We start from the raw sequence: 6,676 nt of genomic DNA on the forward strand, positions 1-6,676 counted from the left end.
TTGGTGTTGGATATGGTAGATCGTGTTGCAACAATATATGATAGTCTGTTTACATCTGAAGCAGCTAAACAGAGAGTGAATGATGCTAAGAGATTGGTATTTATGAAAGGACATTATGTAAATTATAAGGCATAATTTGTTTGGATCATAACTTCATATTTTTTAATGCAGATGAAAATATTAGATAGTTATAATAAGAAACACAATTGGGTAGAAGAATGTGGATCTCTAGGAAAGTTCCCCTTGAAAATTTCAAATTTGTGAGCATAAGAAGAATGAGCAATTGAATGGGTATGAGATGTTATCATAAATAGAAAGCTTAATTTATGCAGGTTTCATAATTGACATGTGTGGTTTTCAAATTTTGTTATAGATATGATTGTGGCATGTATGTGATGATGTGGATGGAATCGATCGGTTCTACATGGACAACTGGTGATTTTGTAAGTGGAATTAAAAATTCGTTTGCGTTTAAATTGTTAAAAGTCGTAAATTGAATATTGTGGTTTACAATACTTAACGTACTGACAATTTGAATATAGGTTGTTGGAGAGTGGATCAATCACGAATATTAAACGATCTCGTAAGCCACAATCAAAACAACGAAGACAGGAGATAACAAAAGCTGCCATGAGACACAAGAATAACAAAAGGAAGCGATGATGTAAATGTAGGGTTAATTTTGTATAAGATTTATAATTTTGTATACGATTTATAATTTTGTATGTGGATGTAATTATGTATGAGATGAGAAAAGTTAGCAGTAGGTTGTTGTACATGTTTCTTATACACAGTAAGAGTCATGTTGATACTTACGATATATGGATATCGTTATCTGCATTATTCCAAATGTCATTATAATTGTCATCATGTGCAGGACTGAATGGTCATTCCATATTGAGTGTATGTACAATAACTACAAAATTCAATAACTTTAAAGTAAAAGGTAAATTTACAATGTAGTTGGTAAAAATAGACTTTTTTAATGAAAAATTAATAAACACAAAGATTTGTTTCCAACATTTTGTCTAGTATGGTTCTCAAATGTTAAGTTTCCAATAAATAGGGAAGCATATGTATCGATACATTTATAAAAAGTGTCGATCCCAAAAACATCGAAACCCATAATTATAATGTAATAGGTAATTTTGTAATATAACCGGTATAATATACCGGTTTTATGTGAGAATAGGTCTACATAATGTATCGACACTTTTTCATAATGTGTCGATACTTTTTGTCCAGAATTAATGCCCAAAATGATGAACGCATAAAGTGTTGATACATTTATTGAAAGCGTCGATGTCAGAAACATCGAAACTGTTGAAAACATTTTGATGTTTCGATATAACAAACTAAGTTTAAATGAATTTTAAGATTTTAGAAATGATTTTCTAAAGTATATTTCGATATAATTATTCGAATATCAATATATTATTCCAAGTCTTTCAAAGTTCAATTTCAATCCTTACTAATGTGTAAAATTATGTTTTATACTTAAAATATTCTTGAAACAAATTTTCACAAAGTATTTCGAACAAAAAACGAGCCTAAAATCATTTTTTCAGGTAAGTATACCGATGCATGAATCAATGCATCGATGTACCCTTGTTTTAATTGAACATCGAATGACTTTTGTGTACCGATGCACATACCATGCATCGATGCACTCCATATATATTAAAACATCGAATTGATTTTATGCACTGATTCACAAGCCATGCATCGATGCACCCAGGCTTTTTCAAAACATCGAAGCATATTTATGCATCGATGCACTATCAGTGTACCGATGCACTAAGGGTCTAACGGTTGAAATATTTGAATTTTACACATAGTGTACCGATACACTAGCCTTATGCATCGATGCACCAGACGCACCCACTGATTTTATTAATTGTTTTCACACAATAACGGCTCCATTGACTCTACTAATCATCCCCAACGTTCAGAATCAATTGAAGGAGTATTTAAACAAGCTTAGAAGCCATTGATCAATAACAAGAAACAACAATCAACAATAATCAAGAGAGAATCAAAGAGAAAACATCAAACCTCAAGTTTGAGCATTTTCAAGCCTATTTCATTCAATATTCATTTTTTCTTTCAAGAACACTTATTGTGCTCAATTGTATTATTCTTGAGTGTTCTTTCTTTGTTCTAGAATTGTGCAAACATCTTGCATTGTGAGGATTTTCTTGTAAGTTTGCGAAATTTGTATTGTTCTCTTTGGGAGAGAGTGTTCTCAAGAATTTGGGGTATAATTCATGAGGAATTTGTAAGGTTACTCTTTTTCCTCAAAAGAAATACAAATTAGTGAATTTGTGGAAAATCCTTAGTGTGGATAGCTAAGGTAGTGGACGTAGACTTTGGTTGAGAAAGTCGAACCACTTTAAATCGTTGTGTAAATATTTTTAATTTTATGCAAAAGCTTCCACCAAAATTTTTATTGCCAATTCACCCCCTCTTGGCCTATTCCATCGATCGATTAACTCAATAATTGGTATTAGAGCTTGACTCATTTGAAGGTTTAATCACCTCTTGAGTAGATCCGGGAAGAGTTACATCGATAATCAAGTCATCAATGGCCTCCACTTCAAACTCTGACTTCAGTCTTGATTCATTGCCCGTTAACAAGCCTCATTTCTTCAATGGAGCTAATTATGCTTATTGGAAGAATAGAATGATGTATTTCATTCAAGCAAGTGACATGGGAGCATGGAATATTATAGAAGACGAATACTTCAAACCTTCCACTCATCCAAGATTGTGGAGTGAAGGAGAAACAAGAATATTCCAGCTCAACTGTAAATCCATTCATATTATCTTTTATGCTCTTGGATCGGATGAATACGGGAGAGTTTCATCTTGTACAACCACCAAGGAAATATAGGACAAACTACAAGTCACTCATGAAGGCACCGACGAGGTAAAATAATCTAAAATTAGTCTTCTAACTTATAGCTATGAAAATTTCAGGATGAAACCGGATGAAGATATCAAAGCTATGACGGATAGATTTTCCACGATTGTTAATGGTCTCAAATCATATGGAGAGATCATTCCAAATGAAAAACTTGTGAGGAAGTTGGTTTACTCACTTCCAAAATCGTGGCAATCAAAGAAGACGGCTATCATCTAGGCTAAGAACTTAAAGTCCTTAACCCTTGAAGAACTAATCAGTTCACTTTTCACTCATGAAATGATTCTTCAAGATGAGGTAGACCTCAATAAGACTTATGAGATACCAAAGGAGAAGGAGAAGAAGAAGAACGTTGGAGTTGCTGTTAAATCCACAAAAGATGAGAGTGATTCATATGAAGATGACGATGACGAGGAAATGACATTATTTTCCAAATGGTTTAGAAAATTAATGAGGCCCAACCGAGGAAGAAAATTCAAACGAAATGAAGGCTTCAAAAATGAACCAAAGGAGAAAGACCTGATCATTTGCTACGAATGTAAAAAGTTGGGGCATGTCAAATACGATTGCCCTCAATTAAAGAAAAAGGGTCAATCCAAGAAGAAACACAAGGCTCATGTGGCTACATGAGCGATAAAGAAGGTTCCGATGAAGAGGAACAAGATGTAGCAAACTTGTGTTTGATGGCATTCGGGGAAGATTCTCAGGTAACCTCTAGCTCATTTAATTTTGAACATTATTCGTTTGATGAGCTATTAGAGGAATATAATGGGTTAGCTTCGGATTATGAGGAATTATTTTTAAAATATAAAAATGATATTTCAAAATTGAAAAATGAAAATAATCTCATATCCAAGACCAACAATGATCTTGAATGTAAAATAAAAAATTGCAAATCAAACTAGAAGAGTTTGAAAAGAAAAATTTTGATTTGCAAAATTTACTTTCAAAGGTCAATGATGATCATCAAAAGAAAATTGATGATCTTAAAGCTTCTTTTGATAAAGTTGGAACAACATGTTTTGAATAGAGAAAATTCAAAATCCAACTTTGTTAGAAAAAGTTTTAAAAACTACAATCATAGAGGTCCCCAAAGAACCTCTAATGGAAAAATCGTTAGAAGTATATGGGTTCCTAAAGAACTCATTACTACTAAAGATAAGGATATCATACACAAATGGATACCTAAGGGACTAGGATTTTGGAAACTAATGAATATGGACCCAAAAGAGTTTGGGTACCAAAAATAAAAAATTAATCTATGTTTGTAGGAAAAGGAGCATTGCTGCAAGGGACAGGAAACGAATTCAAACTCATGGTACCTTGATAGTGGATGCTCAAGACACATGACCGGTGACAAAAACCGGTTCATAGAGCTCAACGCCAAAAATGGAGGAGATGTGACTTTTGGTGATAACTCAAAAGGTCACATTGAAGGTATAGGCATTATAAGTAATACCTCTTCCATACAAATTAAGAATGTTTTATATGTGAACGGATTAAATCATAATCTACTGAGTATTAGTCAATTGTGCGATAAGGGATTCAATGTCATGTTTGATATTAATGGTTGTAAAGTCATTGACATTGCATCTAATAGGATTATGCTTGTTGGTCATAGAATAAGAAACATTTACATGGTGCATTTAGATTCTATAGATATGACTAATTTATGCCTAGTTGCTAAGGATGAGCATGATAGTTGGTTATGACATAGGAGACTAGGGCATGCTAGTATGAGTGTTTTGCAATGGTTAATTCAAGGAGATTTAGTTCGAGGGTTGCCTAAACTAAAATTTGATAATGATAAAATCTGTGATGCTTATGCTAAAGGAAAACAAAAGTGAGTTTCTTTAAATCCATTAACGATGTATCCACTAGTAGAGTATTACAATTGATCCATTTAGAACTTTTTGGGCTATCTAGAACTACTAGCTTGGGTGGAAAACAATATGCATTTGTATTGGTAGATGACTATTCTAGATATACTTGGGTTCTATTCTTAAGTACTAAAGATGAAGCATTAGAAAAATTTATCACGTTTTCAAAAGTAATCCAAAACGAAAAAGGTTACTCTATAACTAGTGTTAGGAGTGATCATGGAATTAAATTTGAAAATCTTGGATTTACTGAATTTTGTAATTCTAATGGTATTAGCCATAATTTTTCAGCACCTAGAACCCCTCAACAAAATGGAGTTGTTGAGAGGAAAATTCAACTTTAGAAGAAATGGTTAGAACCATGCTTTGTGAAAACAATTTGCCAAAATATTTTTGGACGAAAGCCACAAATACCGCTTGTTATGTTATTAATTGAGTAATGATTATGCCTATTTTGAAGAAAACTCCATATGAACTTTTTAAAAATAAAAAGCATAACATTAGCTATTTTCATCCTTTTGGATGTAAAAGTTTTGTTTTAAACAACGGTAAAGACAATCTTGGTAAATTTGATGCTAAAAGTGATGAAGGAATTTTTCTGGGTTATTTCTTAAATTCTAAAATTTATCGAGTATTTAATAAAAGAACTTTAGTTGTAGAAGAGTCTATACATGTTGTTTTCGATGATAATCCCCTTTGAGGAAGGATTTTTGTGTGAATAATGATGTAGGTATTATAAACATAAATAACGTTGGACATGAATTTGGAGAACCATCATAAAATGAAGAAATGAAAGATGAGGAAACTCAAGATCTTCTCGAGAATCCAACCATTGAAGAAAGGTAAGTCTCTTACCCAAGGGAATACAACTATGTCAATGATGGTGAAATAATAGGTGATCCATCCAACGGGGTAACAACTCGATCTTCTCTTAGAAATATTTGTAATTATGTTGTATTTATCTCATGCATAGAGCCTAAGAATATTAAAGAAACATTAAATGATGAACATTGAATTATGGCTATGCAAAAAGAGTTAGATCAATTTGAGAGAAGTAAAGTATGGACATTAGTTCAAAGGCCTAGTAATAAATCTACTGTAGGTAATAGATGGGTATTTAGGAATAAGCTTGATGAAAGTGGTAATATAGTGAGAAACAAGGCTAGACTTGTTGCTCAAGGGTATACTCAAGAAGAAGGTATAGACTATGATGAAACATACGCTCCCGTAGCTAGGATGGAAGCAATTAGAATGTTATTAGCATTTGCATGTTTCAATGAATTTAAATTATATCAAATGGATGTTAAAAGTGCATTTTAAATGGTTTTATAAAAGAACAAGAGTATGTGGAACAACGTCCTAGTTTTGAAAATTCAAAATTTCCAAATGATGTTCTTAAATTGACAAAAGCGCTTTATGGTTTAAAACAAGCTCCTAGAGCTTGGTATGAAAGATTGTCAAATTTTTTAATTGAAAAAGGTTTTTCAAAAGGGAAGGTTGACACTACATTATTTTTAAAGTATAAAGGTAAAGATTTATTAGTAGTTCAAATTTATGTTGATGATATAATATTTGGTTCTACTAACGATGTTCTTTGCCAAGAATTTTCTAAGCTAATGCAAAGTGAATTTGAGATGAGCATGATGGAGGAACTCTCATTTTTTTGGGACTCCAAATTAAACAAAGAAAAATGGCATCTTCATCAATCAAGCTAAGTACGTCAAGGATATGCTCAAGAAGTTTGGACTAGAAAATGGGAAACCTCATGACACTCCAATTAGCTCATCTACAAAGCTTGACAAAGATGAAGGAGGTAAATGTGTGGATGTTAAATTATATAGGTCAATGATTGGCTCTTTGCTTTATTTAACCG

Source organism: Hibiscus syriacus, unplaced genomic scaffold (genome assembly GCF_006381635.1).
Source record: "Hibiscus syriacus cultivar Baekdansim isolate YM2019G1 unplaced genomic scaffold, ASM638163v2 tig00110384_pilon, whole genome shotgun sequence".
Taxonomy (NCBI): Eukaryota; Viridiplantae; Streptophyta; class Magnoliopsida; order Malvales; family Malvaceae; genus Hibiscus; species Hibiscus syriacus.